Source organism: Lissotriton helveticus, chromosome 4_1 (assembly GCF_964261635.1).
Source record: "Lissotriton helveticus chromosome 4_1, aLisHel1.1, whole genome shotgun sequence".
Classification (NCBI taxonomy): Eukaryota; Metazoa; Chordata; class Amphibia; order Caudata; family Salamandridae; genus Lissotriton; species Lissotriton helveticus.
In genome coordinates, this window is record NC_136063.1 from 1,214,187,752 (window position 1) to 1,214,209,765 (window position 22,014).

The 22,014-nt window shown below is 43.4% G+C and overlaps 1 protein-coding gene and 1 pseudogene across 2 annotated transcripts in view; one reads left to right on the forward strand and one right to left on the reverse strand.

Annotated features, from left to right (window-relative positions):
* The window catches only part of RETREG1 (reticulophagy regulator 1), a 729,848-nt gene that overhangs the window by 246,640 nt on the left and 461,194 nt on the right, over positions 1–22,014 (reverse strand). The window lies entirely within an intron of this gene.
* On the forward strand, positions 17,698–18,836 carry LOC144826846 (interferon regulatory factor 2-binding protein 2 pseudogene; annotated as a pseudogene).

Genomic DNA, 22,014 nt, shown 5'->3' on the forward strand with positions numbered 1-22,014 from the left:
CAAGTGGCATACTCACTGCTCGCAAATTAACACCCTTGGCGGAAGCGGGTATCAGTACGGTAGGAGACTTATTTAGTAATGAGATGCTACTAGACCACAATACCTTCGTGCACAAAACGGGAGCCCCAACACAACTGTACTTAACACAAGCCACACTGTTTCAATACATGAAAAAACACTGGGCACCGCAAAGGAAGGAACCTTCAGTAATGAGCTGGTGAAGATGGTATACTACATGGGAAGAGGTAGACACCTGATTCGTTGGCTGTACACTAGCATCAGTGTCCACGCACGGGTCCCTTTGGAAGCACTGAAAATTGCATGGGTGGGGGATATAGGTAGAGACATTTCAGAGCAGGAATGAGCGGCAGTACTAGAACATCCCAGAAAGGTATCAAGAAACTTAAAATTTAAATGTATTCAGACAATGATACTACATCGTACTTATTTGTCCCCGAGTAGATTGGATAGAATGTTCCCACAAACACAGCACTTATGCCCGAGATGTAAGACAGAAGGGGCAGACATGATACATATGATATGGGCATGCCCGGTAATAAGGGGATATTGGGACACGATCAGGAGAATCACCGGGGCAGCGGTACACCACGGGATTCACGACACTGTGGAGGAATGCATCTTGGGTCTGCACAAACATTTGTCCAAACACAAAGTACAATACCGTTTCATAGACCTTGCATTAAAATTAGCTATTAGAGCTCTTACTATGCGCTGGAAGTCGAGTAAACCCCCTACTATATCGCATTGGTGTACAGAAATGATACGCTGGAGTAGTGCAGAAGGTGCAGCACTGCGCAGGGAAGAAGTCAGAGTACTGCGTAAGACACCAATATCGTTAGAGTGGGAGACTAGGCTGGAAGAGCTGAAATCAGCTGATATAGAACACGCTGACTGAAGATTTTATGTAATGAGATGAAATGTGTTGCCCAGGCCTCGTTCTCATGTGTACTAAATGCGAAGTTGTATGTAAACATATACACATTGCAAGATAATTTAAAGGTAACAATGGTTCTAATAATATGTTATTGCACAGGAACTGCGACCAGGGAAGCTCGGGGTAGAGGGAGGTTAATGGGGATAGTTAGAAGTTGTAGAGTCATAATATTTCATATATAGTCTAGAGAACGACACTATATGAATATACGAATTATTGTCTTTTTTTTTTAGAGACTATTGAACGTGCTAGCATAACAATGCTGTACCCAAAAATGTTATCGGAATACTGTTGTAAGCACCGGGAATGAGAAAAATTCACGTGATAGACTAATGTATGTTATATGACAAATAAAACACCTAATAAAATGTGTTAAAAAAAAATGGTCCAAACGTTAGAGAAATTCACAAGCACAACTAAATCCGCGATAAAGGACCTGTTCTTCTTTGTGTCCTATGATGTAGAGTGCTGGAGTGGGAATCAATTTAAATGAAATGGTTTAACATCTCTATCTTGCTCAAACAGGATTGATCTCCGCTCGGTAATTGTCCTTACTTCTCTGCAACAGACCTTTGCAGTCGTGTATGAGAAGATCAGAGCTAAGCATCACAGAAATCGTACTAACAATTTTTCTAAGTTCAGGCAATAGAGAAAAGTTTGAATTAGTGTTTAAGGGTTTTATTTTCATTGAGTTTAGTAAGTTTTCTTTTTATTCAGTTAGGTAATGCATCAGTCAAATAACAAAAATAATAAAAATATGGGTAGATCATATGATCACAATATCAAGTGCGTATCGTAAAGGAAAGAATCCCTATTCTAAGAAAGGAGCAAAAGTGGTGTTAGCTAAACCCCATAAAGAGTACAAGTTCGAGAGATAAGAGTGAGACAGAGCATGAAGCTCAAATTCAATCACTCAATATAAGAACTTCCCAAAAGGAGAGGTTCACAAACTTGTAGAGTCTCAAAAAACATAAGACAAAAATAAGTTAGTATTCAGCCCTAGAGTGGAATGGGGTAAGTAGTTAACCTTCTCTAGGAACTCACACTACTATAAACAGTTGAAAAGTAAAGTTGCAGTTCAAGTTGTATCTTCTCCCCTTGTCCAATGCGCTTTTAGCAATCTTCTGAGAAGAGGCTCTCCTCTTCCATTCGCACGAAAAGGTACAATAGACTACATAAACTTATCATGAAATGTGAAACATTATTAAAAGTGTATCTATGTATGAGTCCTGAATACCATCTAAGCCTGTGCCACACTGTGTTTTTTTTTTGCTCTCCTACTGTAAAACCTTTGGGTTGTTAGTCACTGTCTCTCCCAATGTTTAAGTATTCAAAATATTTTCAAATGTTACAAAATATCAGTTTCAGTTTCATAATCTTTTATTCGATTGCCACATATTATTGCAACCATAAAAAGTACAGAGAAAAAAGCATTACAATTACACATGTTTAAAAGACGTATAAGGAGTTAATCAATCATATTAAAAGGAGAATAAAAACATAAGCTAAAATGTAGGTTACTCATAGTTACGTCGATATTTGATGCAGGATTTAAAAAAATTAGCTACATACTTTGCTGTAGTAGGAGAATTCAGACATTGCAAGTTTGAAAAAGCAAGACGACAGGTTCTTAAGCCGCTTGATCTTAGTAAGGGCATAATCCAGACCTTCCTTGGGAAAACATAAAATTTGCAGAAAAATAAAATATGTATTGTTGTTTGGGGGGAAACATCATCACAGGGACAAGGAATAATAACAGGGGACCAGTTTTGGACGTTTGGAAAAGTCACAAGCCGGAAAAAGGAATTAAAACGAAATCTTGTAAGAAGGTACTTTTCATAATTATTCAGAGGGAAGGTCAGATATGGTTGTATGCCCAAATGGGTCTGTACGGCAATAACTTGTGAGTTTGTAGGTTTTACCAGTTCTGCTGCACTTCGAAGGGCTCTAAAATGGGACAAACACAGCTTTTTAAGATCTTTTCTTGAGATATCACTCATGCTCATTGGATCGTTGAAGAAGTTGGTGCGATCCATATCCCGGCAAAGGTTCCTGATATATTCTAGCCAAGGTATTTTTTCCCAGTTGACAAGGGCTGTACAGTCTGAGATTATAGAACGCGTTAAGTGGCACTCCTCTTTTGTCCAGATACGGTGCCACAGAAGCATAGGTTGGCAGCGGGTGGTGTCTGTGATAAAATCCATGCCTAATTCGGTTAACGAGGCATAGGTTGGGGCACTTTTGGGTAGGGCCAACAGATATTTAGCAAACTCGTTCTCGATCGTTTGGAGTGAATTTATCGGACCGTAGCCCCATACCCCTGCACCATACGTTGCCACACTGTGACATTTGGCATAATATATTGCGAGAAGTTCAGGGGGTGCAGGTTTCCCCAGTTTCCTTGAAAAGGAAACTAGGGCTGCCTTCGCTCTCATGAAAAGCAGTTTTTTGCTTGTCACGGCCTGCCGCCAACTCAGGGAATCGTTCACCGGGATGCCCAGATAGGGATAGACACGAGTTCTTTCAAGTTTGACTTTATCAACGAAGATGGATTTAGGGTTTCTTACTTTCGGGCCAAGGTGCATGACGAATGTCTTTTTTATATTGACTTTGAGGCCAAGGGAATCCATATAAGAACAATATTTGTTAAGCTGTGCTTGTAATTGAATCAGCGTCCTGGCAAAAATGACTGAATCGTCGGCATATAGCAACGTAGGTATAGGGCGATGTTTGATTTGTGGAAGATCCTGGCTCCCTTCTAACATGGCTGCCTCCAAGCCATTTGTGTACAGATTGAACAAGAAGGGAGCCAGTACACAGCCCTGTCTGACTCCTTTCGTAATTTTGAACGAGGGGGTAAGTTCTCCGCTGGTTCCATATCTGACTTTTGCAGTTGCGTCAGAGTAAAGTTCGCGCAAGAAGGCTATCAGAGGAGGATCAACGCCCATTACCTCGAGGAGGGCCCAGAGTTTCGAATGCTGTACGCAGTCAAATGCCGCACTGAGGTCGACATATACTAGAAATAAATGGCCTTTTTTTGCATTCACATACTTCCCTATCAAGAGAGCAAGGTTCAGGGCCTGTTCTACAGTCCCAAGACCCTCCTGGAACCCATATTGGAGGTCGGTCAAGGTGTTGTTGGTATGTGCCCACTCTTGAAGACGCTCCAGCAGCAAACGTCCCGCTACCTTACCCAAAGAGTCCAGGAGGGAAATGGGTCTGTGGCAGACCGGATCGTTCCTGTCACCTTTTTTGAAGATGGGAAGGAGGATGGATGTAGACCAGGAGTCAATAAGGCCCAAGGTTGTTGTCGCGGTCAGAACCTGAGTGAGTAGCGGGGACCATAGCTCGATGTTGTGAGTAAAAATGTCCACCAGCACCCCGTCTGGACTGGGGGCCTTACCTGGTTTCGACATTTTTAGGGCCCTGAGCACCTCTCCATGTTCAAAGCGGATGTTTAATGGAAAGATATTTGAGTTCATTGTAGAAACGGTGATAGGGCTTTCCTCTATAGGATTAGTTGTGGGTTCTCCAAAAATTCTAGAAAAGTGAGAAACCCATTCTTCTGCTGTTATTGCAACGTCAAGATGTTGAGTAGACGATGAATTTGACAAAAAGGGAGATTTTACCACACGCCAAAAGTGACCACTGTCCCTTGATCGACAGCTAAGGTGAAGTTGTGACCACAGATTGGCTTTGATGTCTTTCGTTCGCTTGACCCTTTCGGCCTTATAGAGTTTTCTTAGTCTTGCTATCTCTAGGCGGTCCCTCGGGATAGTCTGGAGAGCTACCTTAAGGTTTGAAAGAGCTTTCCGACACCCGGAGTTAAACCAGCCATCTGCCGATGGTTTCTGGGCGGTGGTACGCGTTAGTTCCTCTTTAATCATTCCCAGAATCCTGCCGCAGCTGGCCAACACCGTTTGAGGGGATGAGCAGGGATCTAGGCAGTCGTTGACAGAGCCAATAGCTTTTTTAAGAACTTTCTGAGTTACTGAATCGGGATCTATTTTGGCCCATTTCACTGTAAACCCGTTCAGTTTGTCCATACTTAATGATTCCTGCGTTAGCAGGCTTCTGGCATTTGTGTGAAGTGACACTGTTTGTAGTTGCAATGTAATTCTATTTGGGTAGTGATCGCTGGAGCTATCTGTACCTGTAGAAAATTTTGCCAATTGGCCCTTTAAGTTCTGTGAGCAAAGAATGAAGTCGATTGTGCTAGGCAGACCCCTACCGTGAAATGTTGTGAAGAAGTCGACTTGGGGGTGAACCAGCTGATTCGCGTATTCTAATTCCAGCGTGGCAAGACTCTCGTTCAGAAAGTTCCCATTGGAGCTATGAACAAAATGGGCCAGGGGGAAATCAAACTCGTCGTTCAGGCCACAGTTTCCATTTCTATGGTTAGGGCAGAGTGGAATATTGAAATCGCCTCCCCATATGATGTAAAGAGGGAGAGACGATAGTTTATTCAGCTGTGACTTTAGGCAGATGGTAATTTCGTTCATTGTCTGCTCACAGTCAGTGGGTGCGAGATTGTTGTATAGGTTTACCAAAAGGAAAATAAATCTGTGTTCAATGTGAATACTTAGAATTTGGTAACACGTTTCTTCTTTTAAGGTAGTAATTTATGTAGGGGGTAAGGTGTTAGTTACATAAACAGTTAAACCACCCTTAGGTCTTCCGAGCAAACCCTGTGTTGCTGCAACGAAGAAAGTTTTAAAGCCCACTAGATGGACGGGGACCGTTAGCCAGGTCTCCTGGAGACAGAGGATGTGGTTCTGATTAGTCATATCCGCCCAAGATTGTAAGCTGGTCTTGGAACGAAGGCCAGCAATATTCCAATATAGGACGGATAGGGACAAATCGTTGGATGGAGGGGAGTCACCTACTTGATTTTCTAAGGGGACTATGGTTACATTATCGGTTGTGGTTAGTTGGGTAGGGCATGTCCGGGTCTCTATAAGTGGAAGAGACTTGGAGCCCTCGTTCAAGAGAGGAATTTGACCAAAAGGGGTTTCAGAGTCCGTCACAGCGGGACCTGTACGGGCAGCGGGACAAAATACAGGTAGTGGGAGTTGGGCACTGATAGTATTTGGGAATGGCAAGATTGTATATGGTGGTAAATTTGCCGACACTTTCATTGTAGGCAGTGGAGGGGTAGATGACCTCCGAAGCTGAGTCTTGCACTTTGGGCTGGTTGACGGTCAATCGACCATTTCTAGACAGTCGTACCTATTTCTTGTAGAGAGACCTTGCCAACCTGCCAGAGGAACCTGTTCTCTGTTGGAAAGCCATGGCCGGGATTGTCATTCTCTGCTAATATTTCTCTGGGTAGGCCAGGGACCCTCGTAGTCCCAGGGCCTCTCCAGTGAATGCTCCCAGTTAGAAGCCATTGGGTTTTGATTGTTATATTGGTGGATATGTTTCGGGGGGTAAAAAAAGGAAAGACGATAAGCGTCGATCCCCCCGCTCTTGGCTAGAGCTGGCCATGAGCAGATATGGTCAACAGTAATCGGGTCTTCGCAGTTAACTATTATGCAATCTCCCTGTATGCTCTTCGGTTCTGTACCTATCCACGATACTCTACGCACTGTGGATATTCTGCTAGTATAGGCAGATTGTGTAGGCCTGTTGATATTAAGCCACTGTAGAACCTTGTTTTGAAGGGACCAGGATGGTTCCTTCGTGGTATCCGGGAGTTCCGGGACCCCTGTGAAAATGACGGTAAAGGGGGACGCTTCTCGTGGAAGGTGAAACAGGCGTCTGGACTTATACTCCTTTTTCCCGTCACTTAATACATTTAACGTGGCGAGCCGGGGAATTAAAGATGGAATTGGTCTCTGAGATTGTGGCTGTACAGGACCTTTATCAGGAATTGGCTGGATTGTTACAGATTGGGGGGAACTGGTTGGGGTAGAGAGTTAGTCGGGGTTATATCAATTAGCACACTACAAGAATTAGGATTGAGGGGGGCGGAGGTGTTAGGCTTCTTGGCGTTTGATTGTGTAGTTTGAGGTGTTAGGACATTTAAAGTTTTAGATTCGCAGACATTTTTCGAACCGCCTTGAGCACTGGAGCTTATAGAGATTCCCTTGCTAGCCCCTATATTAGGTTGGTTCATGCTATGATGGCTGGATGGTTTTTGAGTCAACTTCGCCAGTTGTTTTTCGATAGCCATAATACTACGTTCTAGGGGTTGAAGATGGTGTTTTAGGATTTCCCTAAAGCTTGCCAGGAGTTGTGTATTTGTACTGCAAAGACGACAGGGTTCCCCAGCGTTATCTCCAGTCATATGGGGTAAATTTATATGTTGATCTGGAGCGTTTGATAAACCCTGCATATTTGAAGAGTTGGGTCTTTCTGAGTTAATGGGCGGAGCCTTGTTTTTTTTTTTGGTTTGTCTTTTTTCTGCTTAGGGACGGCACCCTCCTTTAGCCCCGTGTGCTGAGAACCTGTACTTGGTTCCTGGGACTGTAGTAGCTGAAGGTCGGGTGTGATTTCTAGATTCCCTAGGGTATCTGTGTCTAGTGAGAGATTTGAGACAGAAAGATCTATTGATTTTGGGATTGAGTGGATCTCTGCTGAGACAGATGGCTGTAGTTGCAGTGATTGTATTAATACTGGTGAATGTGTTAACACAGGTATATCTGGTGGCTGATTGAGGGGAGATTGGGCTAGAGCTATGGGTCCCAATGACGACCTCCTAGCAATAGCGAGGTCGTATGAAACCCTTCGCTCTAGAAGAGATATACTTTGATTGATTACCTCATTAGTCCGTGTAATGAAACGATCAATAGGGCCAGTAGGTAGAACATTGGCCTTGGCTGTCTTGCTTCTAGTCTCTCGGGTCATGGTGGTTGTATCTAGGGCTCTGCTTAGAGGAGAACACAGGTTCTACCGGCAACAGTGACAGTTGATAAATTGGGGTACCTGGTCCGTCGAGGTGTATGTTGCTAGAACGGGCTAAAACGGGCCCGCCCTTGGCCCGGGCTTCGCCCGGCGCACTCCCGCGCGCTCCCGCGACGCGGGTGATGACGGCGATTTAAAGCGCCTCCTGGCGCGTGCCTGCCGTGTCCGCCACTAAGCCCTCTGGGAAAGGTAGTCCCCTGCTCGGCGGCCGCTTGGTTGGAATCGCGGCGGCGGGGGGACTACAGGGCAGGACTAGCGTCAGCAAAACAAAGTTGTGGGCAAAGTCTTGGCAGGAGTCAACGAGTGGTTTTACAGCGGAGCGCCCGCTCCAACGCTGTGCAAGTAGAGAGGCAGAACCAAAATATTTAAGTAAGACTGGTTAGCTCCTGTAAAATGTATTAGTTATCATTCAGCATCATTTTTTGTCTTTTTGACATTGTGATTTAAAATTTTTAGATGTGTTGTGTGCATGTGGACATGAATGAAGTAAGTATGAGTGAGTATTTCATCTGATGTGTACTTATTTGTAACAATAAACTATATTTTGTTGTTTTTTGGGGGGGAAATGTGGTTATTTCAAGTTTATTTTGCAAATGTTGTGCTGGTAAATATATATGTTTAGTTGCCTTAAGTCTTTGCACTCATGAGGACTGAATACAGCATAACTACATTCCTAACCTTTTAATAAAATTAATTGTATGTTAGCTAAACAGTGGGTTATGTGAACTAGAAACATCAGCTGCAATGAAATATTATTCAGCACCACATCCTGCACGGTAACACTGCAGATATGAATTTAAGTATTATGTTTTGTATTTTAATAAAACTTTCTTCCAAGAGCATCTTTAAAATTAGATGAATGGACAGAATTCCTTCAGTTTTCTGGGGATGCACTCATCGATTCTTCTGATTTAACACTTATACAACTTACTGAGTGACTACCTGCATGCACCTGAAATCCGTGCTCGCATAGTGACTACTAAGGCAAGTATAATTGGGAGAAAGGTTGTCCATGAAAATTGTGCTGTGTAGCAATTCTGTGGTGGAAGGCACTGGAGGACCAGTAATTGTCTCACAACACTCATTCTCATTAGAATGGCAGAAGAAGGCATTGCATGCTATAGTTCAAAGAAAGCTGTGTTAAAGGGCAAGAATCACAGGCTATGTTTCCCAGACCTCCATCTGGACACAGAAAAGGGAGTAGTTGGGTGCGAAAAGAATGATGATAGTTCAGGGTCTGAAGGCTTATGTGGGTTTCCCCGTGGGACTCAAGGTGACAATCTGAGACAAATGCTATGTTTTTTTTTAAAAGGTGGAATTAATTCAGCCTTTCTGGAAAGCCTGATCTTTGTCAATAACTGGAGATTTTTTGTATCTTTGTGGTGGAAGGGTGATCTGGAGACCAGGACTCATTGCACAAGCGGTCATCCTTGCTGGAGGTTAACTCATAGTTTGCTTCAACACTTGCTCTCTGCTTGTTGGGCCCTGATGTAGGCCTCTGTGTTATATAGAGCAGTGATACTTGAGGCCAAGGGTTTCCAAAATTATTTTTGCACTAATGTTACCTTGGTTTCTGAGGATTTCAACGGTGACACCGGACTCCTGTTATATTTTGTCCTCCTTGTTGTTTCTTATTTAGTGAATACATTTAAACCCTCGATAACACGTTATAATCCAATATTAAAGCATGTGGCACTACTATTACAGTTTTATTCAGAAGCATCCATAACATACGCACAGTCTTTAAAAGAAACTGCTTTCCAACCAAAGCACTGCTTGTAATCTTTGCATATTTTGTGAAAAAGGCACCAAACCTTTAGTGTCTGCCTTGAAAGTGGCTGCCATAGTGAGTTGGTGTATGCCACTAAACCACAGTGTGTGCCACACCTCATCATATTTGACAGATGTAATATTCATGCATGCATTGACATGGATCAAATATGATTTTGCTTTTTGCCCCATTTTCCATATTTTTTTGAGAACTTTCCATACTTAAGACCCACAAACCTGCTAAACAACCATACAATGCTCTGCTAAATGAACAAGAGGACTGCACTTACATAGCACATTTTTAATTGCTAGTTATTTTCACTGTTGAAACAGCACAGGATCTCTGCAATAATGAACCTCTAGGGTTTTATTGGAAATCTAGGTGGGGTAATTTATGGAAAATGTTCTTCGAATTTCCATGACCTCAGTTCACTCACTCGTCAGTTAATTAAACTGTGTCAGCAGAATTCCACACGCCCTCACGCATTTTAAAATATGAATGTGCCTTACTTCACAGGGTGAGGTTGGATTTGTTTACAAAATGCAATTATACTTATCTAAATGTGTTTATGTTCAATAAAATTAAAAAGGCCGGCCACAGTGTTTCACATGCCAGTTCAACTAACAAAACTGGATAACTACAACACAAGGCTGTCACACTGATCATTACAATGTGTAGTATATGTAGTGTTGAGTGAGTTAGCAATAACAAAAACCTTGTAGCTACTGATGGACTAGGTAGGACTTAAGCGTTCAAGCACGGGGAAGTGAATGCAGGTTTAGAAAGTTGAGTTTGCGGTTACACGCAGAAGAATAAAGATGTGTTATACTAAGCTCCTTGTGTAGCAGAGTCATTGGCAAGTGCCCGGGCTGCTACAACTGCGATGGGATAGGGGATAAGGAACCCGAAGTTTGACAGTTCTCTCCCTGAGAGTATGCTGTAATCCCGCAAACTGCTCGTGCTTTTGAGTGTGCGCCTTCGTCGAAGTGCAGAATCGACATTTGGCATAAGCAAAAGCTTCACTGAGCAGTCTACAAATCATAGGCCAAGAATCTGCAGGACAGGCCGTAAAAATGGGTACTGTGCTACTACGCAACTGAAAGCTATACATCATACAGAGTGATAACGCTAAAGGCGGATGCAACCAGGTTTAGAAAGAGCAGACTAGATACACTCATCAAACACTGTAAGTTCAGTTCATTTAATGATAAGAAAGCTATATGCCTCAGAGTGATTTAACAGATGACTGTCAGATTCGTGCGACGAGGAATGCTAAAAGTAAATCTTGGTCTGGAGCAAGTTTTCATGGCTGCCAGAGCTGAAGAGCGTGCTGATTGGCAAGCTGTTAACAAGGAGGCCGGTGGTGCCCAGAGTGAGTGAATGAATGAATGAACAGAATCTTATAAAGCGTAACTTAGCCCAAGGGCATCAAGGCGCTAAAGCAGGTCATCCAACACATAGTCAGAAGAATCGGCTTTACAAGTACGCTTTAGCGAAAAGCCAGGTTTTTAAGGCCTTCCGGAACAGAGAGAGAGAGGGTTGCCCTATAATCTCAGGGGGGAGAGAGTTCCACAATCTGGGCGCCACAGAGGAAAACGCTCCACCTCCCCATTTTGCTCTTACAAACCTGGGGACCTCAAGAAAGTTCTTATCAGAGGAGCGAAGGGATCTACTAGGAGTATAGAGATGTACAAGTGACTTGATCCCCTCTGGACCAGTACCATAGAAAGCTCCATGAGATAGACAAGGGATTTTAAAAGTGATCCTACAATGTATGGGAAGCCAGTGTAAATTCTCCCGCGCTGCCGAGGCTGAGGTACATCTAGGGAGGTTCAGGACCATCTTCGCTGCAGCATTCTGGACCATTTGAAGACGATGGATAAGGCTCTTGTTAATGCCCAGATAAAGGGCATTACAATAGTCCAGTCTGGAAGAGACTAATGCCACCGTAGCCTGTTTCCGAGCAGCAGGGGAAAGATAATGAGCGATCTTTCTAAGAACCCTAATAATGCCACAGCAGGTGGAGACAGTCCTATTGACCTGACGGTCAAAGGAAAGAGCAGTGTCCATTGGCACCCCTAGGTTCTTGCCATACTGGCGAGGGTGGGGGCATTCCTCAAGTGAGGGTGGCCACCAGTCCCTTGACCAGATATCCTGATTGCCCCCAAAGATTAAGACCTCCGTTTTCTCCCCATTCAGTTTCAGGAAATTCTGCACCATCCACTGAGAGACAGCCTCCATACAGCTCCTAAAGTTCTGGGTAGAATCCTTCCCTGAGTGAGTGAGAGAGATCATTATTTGGGTGTCGTCAGCGTGAGTCAGTCATAAACATGAAAAGTGAGCCAAATCACAAGGCCGAAGCATATAGAGTGATGTCTCCATGGAAAAAGAATTTGTGTTTCAGGTGTGGGTTTTGGTTTCTAAACCGAGATAAATGTCTCGCAATTGGACAGATATGCAAAGGCTGTGGGAAGGAGAACCATTTTCTAACACTCTGCAAAGCGAAGGAAAAAGTAAATGCGTCACAGCGCCCAGACAACATGGACGCCTGAACGTTCCAGAAGTGATGTTCAACACACCCACAAGGCCAAGCGACAGCACCGGCTGAGGCAAGTTGACACCAAACAATGTTGATCGTCTTTGAAATCATTATCAAAAAATTCTTCAGTATCACTATCAAGTGTAAGTGAAGAAGAATGTTGTGAAATGTCGATATTTATCTCAGAGAAATGTGCATTTTGGACTTGCCCCATGTGAGGAAAAATACAGGCTAAAGAAAAATCGACAGGACTAAGCACCAAGGTTATTCAAACATTGTCCGAAAATCACATTTATAATCAACAATTGTTCAAAGCCTTTTAATATTGACAGTGGTGCGTCGATAAACATTATGCCTGAGGAGAAATGCAATGAACTATCTTCATTGCCCCAGCTTACACCATCAAAAACTAAAGTATATACGTGAGCTGCCTCAACGCCATTGAAAAGTCAAGGTTAATTCGTAGCAACAATGAAACACAGGAAAACAAAAGTACAAGCACCCATTCATGTACTTCAAGGTACAACATCAAGTGCCTGTTTGCTCAGCTTCAGCACCACTGCTGAGATGGGACTGATATCAGTGAACTATAACATGAATGCTCATCATGAAATATTAAGTCAATTCCCTTTGTTTGGGAAAACTCAAGACTATGAAAGTACAATTACACATTAATGAGGATGTCAGTCCTATTGCTCAAAGACACCAATGGATTGCATTTCATCTACAGCCAGTTGTTGAAAAAGAACTTGAATCCTTACTTAAATATGAAACATTGAGTGTTCCACTGGGCCAACGCCATGGGTTTCACCCATAGTGATAGTACCCAAAAAGGACAGTGAAAGAGCTGCATGCATCTGCGTGGATATGCGTCAAGTGAATAAGGCAATTGAAAGAAAATGACATCTAGGTCCGCACATTGCTGACATGATAACACAATTGAATGGTGCAGAGATATTCTTTCGACTTGATTTGAATAAAGGTTATCATCAGGTGGAACTCGAGGAGAATTGCAGATACAACCTTTTATACACACATTGGTCCGTTCCATTATAAAATACTGAGCTTTGGTGTGCCATCAGCTGTGGAGCTTTTTCAAGATGTCATTCGATGTATCATACAGCCTGTCATGAATGCTTTCAATTATAGCGATGAGAGTTTTCAGACCTATACAGAAGGAGCACGATAAAGCTCTCATGCAAGTGTGTAGTTTGCTCGCTGTAACCGGTTTAACTTTGAATGCTGAGAAATGTGAGTTCCATAAGAAAAAGAAAACATTCTTTGGATATATCTTTGCTGATAGGGGTATGACACCTGATCCTGCTAAAGTGCAAGTGTTGTCAACTGCCTGTCCCCCACAAGATGTTTCCATGTTAAGTTCATTCCTTAGCATGGCCAGCTACTACGAGACTTAATATGCGACTTTGCCACTGTGAATGCTCCCTTAATGCTCCCTTAAGAGACTTGATGATAAAGAATGTTTCATATTGGTCACATAAACCCGAGCAAAGCTTCAAGAAAATTAAACAAGCTATTGAAAACGCTACTGAAATGTCATACCTTGATCCCAAGCTTCATACTGAGGTTATTGTAGATGCTATCCCGATTACGTTAGGCGTAATTCTTGCACAGCAGACACCCAAATGCTCATAGACATATTGTGGGTTATGCAAGCAGACGTTTGTGCCACACTGAACGTGGTTATTCACAATCTGAAAAAGAAAGCTTAGCAGTGATGTGGGTTTGTCAACATTCCCTCATATTCTTGTATGGGAAGCCTTTCACGCTTGTTACAGATCATCAAGCATTGTTAACCATCTTTGGCAATCCAAAGGCAAAGACACCACCTCGCATTGAATGCTGGGGTCTACAATTACAGAAATACAAGTACACAATTGTGCACTGTCCAGGTAAAGATCAAAACACTGCTGGCTATTGCCCAAGAGTGCCTCTGAAGTGCCCTGGCACTCCTTGCAAATTGGCAGAAGCATACATAAATTTAATAGTGAAATCAAGCACACCAGCTGCCATTTCGTTGGAACATATCATCACTGCCACAAGTCAAGATAGTGACATGTTAAATCTAAAAGACATTATTACACATCTGTCTTGGCACCAGCACCCCCGACTTCTTACCAGTGACAGTGAGTACCAGAAGTTAAAAAATTTTAAAGATGAACTTTCCATCAGGAAAACATTATCCTAAGAGGTTTGAGAATTGTTATTCCGAAGAGTCTGCAACAACAGATAATTGAAATGGTCCATGAAGGACATTGTGGAATCATGGCCACAAAACTAGCTCTCTGAGACCGAGTCTGGATTCCACATCTCGATGAGACAGTTGAAACCTGTCATCTATGGCCTAGCATCCATGGCCTGTCACCTATGCAACTGCCTTTCATAGAAAACAACTCAACAGACCTTAGACATGCCAGAGTTGCCAAAGTATGGAAGGGAAAGAATTGCTGTTGACTTCTTCAGTCCTCTTGACAACGGACATCATTTAGTGGTGATTACTGATGATTACTTCCGTTTTCCACTGAAGATTTCTCATTCATCACTCAAAAAAGAGTCATCAAGAGATTAGATGGCATCTTCGTGACATGGGTTGTTCCTGCGATCCTAAAATCTGAGGGTGGCCCTCCCTCCTTTTCAACCTTCAAGAATTCAGAGACTTTCTCAGTCTTCTTAATGTGAATCATCAGAAGAGCACACCTCTTTGTCCACAGGCCAATTACCTTGTCAAACATTTCATGAGTACTCTTAAGAAAGCTGTTCAGCGTGCTGTACTGGAAAAACCCAACCTTAAAACTGTCTTGCAGTCTACTCTTCGAGCTTACTGTTCGAACCCTCAGGTGACCACAGGTGAAAGCTGTGCGACTTTGATGCTCAGGACAGCGGAAAAACGCTGATATGCAAAGGACATTATTTTCACTAGAGGAGGTCAAGTGCATGTTTGTCAATCTAGAAAAGGAAAATCTGATGCATCCTTCAATGCTGAGCTCTTTATGTTGTGACCAGCAAAGGAGACATGGTTACTGTCCAATGTCCTGGGAAGTCCATTACATGCGATTCCTCTGGAATTCTCTGTTTTGGCCTCCCTCCCTGGGTCCTCCTCCCTCCTCCTCCCCCTCAGTCAAGACTTTAGGGATAAAATTGAACGATCACCTCACTCTGCACTCCCAGATTAGCTCAGTTGTCTCATCTTGTTTCCTGACTCTCCGCACTATCCGAAAGATTTCACGTTTCTTTTCCTTCTCTGCCCTCAAACTCATTCTTTTAGCCATGGTCACTTCCCGTCTCGACTACGGCAACGTTTTGTACACTGGTGTCCCTGCCTATGGCCTTCGGCGACTACAGCTGGTCCAAAACCAGGCCGCCCGACTTGTTTTTAATCTCCCTAAGTCTCACCACGTCACCCCTTTACTTAAAGCCTTGCATTGGCTTCCCATTCGGGAACGCACCCTCTTCAAGATGGGTTGCATAACCTTCCAGGCCCGGGCAGGGACGGCCCCCGCCTTCATTAATTCTGAAATTAAGGCCTACATCCCAGGCAGAGAGCTGCGCTCTTCCTCCCAATCCCTTCTCTCTGTTCCTCGCTTCAAGAAGAAGAAATCGGGAGGCACAAAATTCTCTACCCTTGCCCCCGCCTTTTGGAATACCTTTCCCCTTACCCTCAGATCCTCCCCCCACTACTTGGAGTTTCGGAAAGCTCTCAAGACATTTCTCTTCTCTCAAGCTTTTCCACATTAGCGGCCTACTTCATGTCCTGCCCACGGGATTGCATCCCCAGCGCCAAGAAACCGCTCGGTAGTCGTGCACTTTATAAATATTTTAATTTCAATTTCAATTTCCTCGCATTATCAACATGTGGCTCTTGCTGCACCTTGGCCGTTTTGTATAGCTGCTCGTGTTGCTCCGTTAACAATTAAACAGAAATGTTTTTAGTACCTTCAAAACACAGAAGAAGACCGGTTTGTGGCTTCACTGTTTGTAATTCGTCATACTGAATGAGTGGTTGGTCTGTTGGTTATCTATAACGGCACGTTATCCTAAGATTGAATCATTGTTCGCCGTCCTAAGATTGAATCATAGTCCCTTGTTCAAGACAGAAGGTTTCATATCCTGTTTAAACTAATTGTCCTGAAGATGGTCTCATGGATTAAAACGAAAGAGACCGAAACGTCGACTGTACCGTCAACTCCATGAAAAAGCTACCTCTCCTGAGCAACATTTATTGAGTTTGAAGATAATATTTGCTCTTTGATTATTTTGGAGCTGATGTTTGAGTTATGAACTGTATGCCTTAATCCAGATATACATCTTTGTCATAACTTCTTGTGCTGATATGAACTGTGTGTAAACTGTACCCTTCTAAAATTTTTCAAGTATTAATTTAAATAAGATAAATTCAATTTTTACAACTAGAACTCTCCGTTTGTTGTGTGTTTCTTTCCCTTTCCTCTTTCCTTTGTGTCATTGCAATTTGATTGCCCTTGGTAGTCCAGTAGGACACTTTTCTGAGTCTGATTAGTCTAACTGACTCCTGAACTTTATTGATTCACCTAAACTATGTTGGATATTTAGTGAAATCCCTTGTAGATATTCTCACTCTGATTTGATTTACTGCCCAAACCTACAAGGGTATATTGGGTTGACCATTTTTTTTAAATCTTTGCGCGTCAGGCACTGATGTCAATGTAGAGACTGGGTCTAAAATGACAAGTAAAAAAACCCTGACTGTTGTTATTCCTACATTACCTGTGCAGGTCATGGACACATCTACTGACTGTCCCCAGTTTCTGAAGAAACGGTCAGGACGAGTGATCAAAGCGCCATGAAGACTCATTAAAAGAACTATGATTGTACAAATATATATATTTTTTTAATTACTTTTTTATTTAACAGAGTGGGAGATGTAGTCTTGTGTGAGTTAGCAATGACGGATCCCTTGTGGCCCCTGATGAACTCCACAGAACTGTGACATAAGCGTTACAACATAGTGAATGCAGGTTTAGAATGTTGAGTTCACGGTTACACGCAGAAGAATAAAGACGTGTTATACTAAGCTGTGTGTGTGGTGTAGTCAATGAGGAGTACCCAGGCTGAGGAGGACACTTCAGTATAGTAATCGTTCTACTGGTTTGCATCTATTGATTATCTCAAATGACACAATTCTTACATTCAACAACACAGCCCAAGAATAGTTAATGAGAGAATTCACTAATTAAGTAAATGCAGTTCCTTCATCAAACAGCGTATATGGTAATGCTGGTTTTCAATATTCCATTAAAGAATGGTCCCTATCCCAAATATAAGAAAACATGCCATCATTTAAAAACACACATATAATCCTAATTCTGAATTTAAAACATTCCTCAAAAACGTAGAAAGCTTCAGAATCATTTTTGACTCACTATGTCAAAACTGTTATTCAGATAGTGTCACAGGCGCGAGGCAGCCATCTTTTCGCGGAAGGCCATGCGTCCCACCTACCAGTGCTATTAACGCCAGAGCCGCGACCCCATGTCCTCCCAGGCGACGGGGCCCACGCCGCGGCGGCAGTCGTGCTACCTATGTGATCTGCCCCGTATGCCTTGGGCTATGCTTTGGGATCTGAAGCGCGCGCACGGCCAGCCGCCGACCGTTCGTTGTTCGCCAGGGCTCGCGAAGCCGCTTGCCTCGGAAAGGCCGCCTCGCATTGGCCCAGAACACCCCCTCAGCAACTCCAATGGTTTTCCGAAGCCTGAGGAGGCACCAGAGGTGAACCGACAAAGTCCCGGGCCCCGCCGCCCCGCGATGGCCAGTGGCCGCCTCGACCCTGCAGGTTCCAAGGAGAAACCAGATGAGTAGATGCATAAACCCCGCACCGTGCGAGATTCGCTGCTGGCGCTGCACCAGCACGGAGCACAGCCGTACCCCGAACCACGCTACCGAAGGGAACCAGGCAGCGCCGCACCCAGAGCAGGCGCTCGCGCAGGAAAGTCCCGAAAAGTGGCACCCGAACATGATGCTGGACCTGCCAAGGTAAATGGGGAAGCATTATCGTGGTTGACAGCAGACGCGTTAAAACTCCAATCTATGACGAATGTGTCTTTCCTTCCACCACCATCCTCTGTATCTCCCCATTCCAGCCGAACCACACCACCCGAATCTACACAAAACACCCAGTCGCCAATGGCTCCCTCATACTGGTTGCAGATAATGCTGGTGGGAACACGACTTCCAAAGATTTAAACCAGATACACTTCACCGCCAGGAGAAGTAGCAATAGTCCACCGCCTCCATCTATGAACCAAAGAAGGATGGGCCCCAGGGATATTCAAAGTGTGGGCGCATCTACGCATTCTGCAATGGAGCTAGTCCACCCTCCAAGCAATCCAGACTCTTATATTCCAAACAGTTTACCATTGTGCTGCACTCTGTGTCGTGAGCGATTAGAGGACACCCATTTTGTACAGTGCCCTTCTGTACCGTCTCACAAGTTCTGCTTTCCTTGCTCACGGCATAGTATCAAGCAGCAAGGAGCAAGCGGAGAAGTATATTGCCCTAGTGGAGAGAAAAGTCCGCTTGTGGGTTCCAGTGTTCCTTGGGCCTTCATGCAGGGCGGGATTGCTACTATCCTTGCCGGAGACGTCAAAGTAAAAAAAGAAAGAGACTCGTGACATTTTTATTGTTTCTGGACATTCTGTAGGCTAAATTAACCGAAATTGTACGAGTACTGGAAACAGAAAAATATAGACGTCATAAAATGGTATACAATTTTTGGAAAAAAAAAACTGTTATTCAATACCACATTTGAAGGTAACTTTTACACTTAGTCTCTTTGGATTACTGCTATGGATTTTTTTTTCATTGTTAGCTACAAGGTTCATGTTAGTCGCATTTACATATTCCTGTATGCTGCTTTTCATTTTCTGTATCGTACTGCCTACTCCGATTACATAATCTTTTTTTCAGATTTGTCATCCTACTTTGCCTTAGACACTAGTTCCATGTGTGGCATACATGTGGCGCAACCAACCCCTGACCAGTTCCTGTAAGTGCACAGTCAACAACATTTCCGTTGCAATTAGTAAACTGTGTAAAACATGCTTCCTCTTTCCTCAGCCTCACAAATCACGTTTACAGCTCACAACATATTTAGAACAATGCACACTCCACTCAGATCAATTTCTTCAATCTCTTAATATTTCTTAAATTTATGATATTTTCAATTTGTGTGGGTGAGCACTCTGATGAGATGCTGCTGGCAAAAAGTTTATTTTCTAGGTATGTTTGTATTTAATTTCGCCTATTTTCCATAAAAGAACAAACTATAATATCCCACTGATGCAAGAACAGTCTTGTAGGAGATGTTTAAATTATTACTGTTGAGAATTTTGATATATTCCTTTAGGCCATTCTGGGGCCCTCCAAAATCAGGAGCATATCGTCAATTTAGCATATCCACATAACAATGCATCCCTGAGTATTTGCCCTGTGCACCATCTCAAGTACCAATTAATATAAACACACAAATGGTAAAACCCCCACTCCATTAGACAAATTTGTAATGAGGCCAGTGGCATAACGTAAAATGATGCCCTCCTACACTGTGGTATGAGGAGAGGGGCTGCCGCTTCTCCCATATCTCACAGATATTCATTGGCCTAGGAGCGGAACTGAGCTATTAGGAAGGGTTTGGGGATCCCTGAAGGGTTGGGGGCTCTCTGCAGGGCAGGAGGCTGCATTAGGCCCCTGAATGAGGCCTTAAGTGTGTTTTCTGTTTTTCTCGAGTTGGACAATGGTTCGAACCTCACGAAATAAGCTCTAAGAACAGAAAACACTAGATGTTAAAATTAAAGTTAGGGCTCTCGGTTTTATGGTATTTTTGTTGTTGTTGATATTTCTGTCTGTATTTATCCATATTTATTTTTGCTTGTCTTTTCTGTATGTATCCATTTTTTTGTGTTTTTTGTATAAATGAAGCTGCAATGGCTATTTTTCCACATTTATTTAACTGATAATTGTTTACTCGCATTTGTCCAAAATATTTCAGAAGTATACAGTGCAATAGCATTATCTGAAAACACTTGCTTGTAGAAAAGCATACATAACTGTAGATCTGCACTTAATTAAGCTTAATTAGGAAATCTAGTGTCTTTTTTCATCTCCCCTACCTCTCAATTTGTATTCTACTGACCTGGCACTCGTGATTGACAAAAGAAAAAATCATCCACATAAGGCCTATTTTTCTGTATTTAATAATAAATACAGTCAGGAAAATAAAATGTTTTCTGTCTGTATTTACCTGTAAAAATGAGTAGAAACTGAAAGCTGGAAGCCCTAATTAACATAACATTTATTGAAATTGAATACTCAAATCAATAACATGTTAAACATAACAGGGCAGTATAATGAATTACGGTATTAGGACATTTAGAGCCTTTTTTAGAGTTTGACAGACGGTATAATCAGTCGCAAACGTAGCAGATGCCCCGTCCACCGTGTTACAGGTGCATTAAAGTATATACAGCTAGGCTGTTATAGATGTTCAATTAATTTACTTTTGTCAGGATTAGGAGGCATCAGCAGGAAAGCATGGCGAAGGGCAGCTGGGCATGGTAGGGTTTCACAAACTTTGTTTACCTTTGGGTCGGTCTGTCATGCTAAACTCGTGAATGTTATGTTCGTAGTTTGTTTACATTTCACAGTGCGCGCACAGCGCATCTTAACCAGGGCCAGACTGGCTACCGGGCGTTTTGGAATGCTTCTGAGCTGGGGACTTATTTCGTTGATGGGGATCTGCATGTGCTGAACGAAATTCGTTTTGCTTTGTTTATTTCAAAGCACACGCAGGTCTCCATCAACAAAATCAGCCCCACCACAGTGAAATCAGCCCCAGCTCGGCAGCATTCCAAAACGCCCAGTAGTCAGTCCGGCCCTGATCTTAGCCCGATTGGGAGGACATTTAAACTGCCATAAATAGACTGGAGTCGAAATTAATTTTACAAAATGTTGCTGGGTAATCGACATTTAAAAATAAGATATTTATGTAAAAACAATGCAACAAACACAAAAAAAGTAATTTTAAAAAGACAATGTTTCAGAAGCGATGTTTTTACAAATGATGTTACAGAAAGAGTTATCACATTGAAACAATTGCCTGCCCTTTTGTATTCTGCATCATACCAACCAACTATCGGTGTTCCGGACCATAAGGTTTGAACGCACAGGATTTTTAAACCATAAACCTAAAGCTGCCGCTTACTTCTGGTGCAGTCAGCTGTAACTCCTAGGTTGCAGAGTATCCTGAAATAAGGTTCTAGGTTCATAATAAGAGTATTATGTAGTTCTCAGAATGATTACTATCAACAATGCAGTTTGTTGGACAGGCCGCATGGTCGGGCTGTCCCCCTCCCCGCAATGGGACCGGGACCCTGGCTCTCCCTGCATCCCCAGCCAGAGTTCCCGACGACCACCCGAAGTACCCTGCAATCCCTCCACCACAAGACACCAGCTCCGGACCCAGCTGGCCCGGGTCACCATCCACACCACGACCTCGGCCCAGCCGCCATCTTGGGGCACTGCAGCACGAGGCCGCGTGGCCTCAACTCGACCCTAACCCTGGGCCGGCCGGCCCCGACATCGAGGCACCAACCTCCCCCCAGGAGGCAGAGTGACCACTTGGCGAGTCAATGGGAGAAGGAATCGTCAACGGCTCTCCTCCGCCAGGTGTCGATCACCCCCGGCCGCCCTGGGCGCTGGCTCCACCCCCCTGCTGGGTGTCTGGACTCCCTCATCCCGGACCTCCTGGCCCCCAGGCGCGAGGGTCCGGACATCAAAGGGGACCAGACCTAT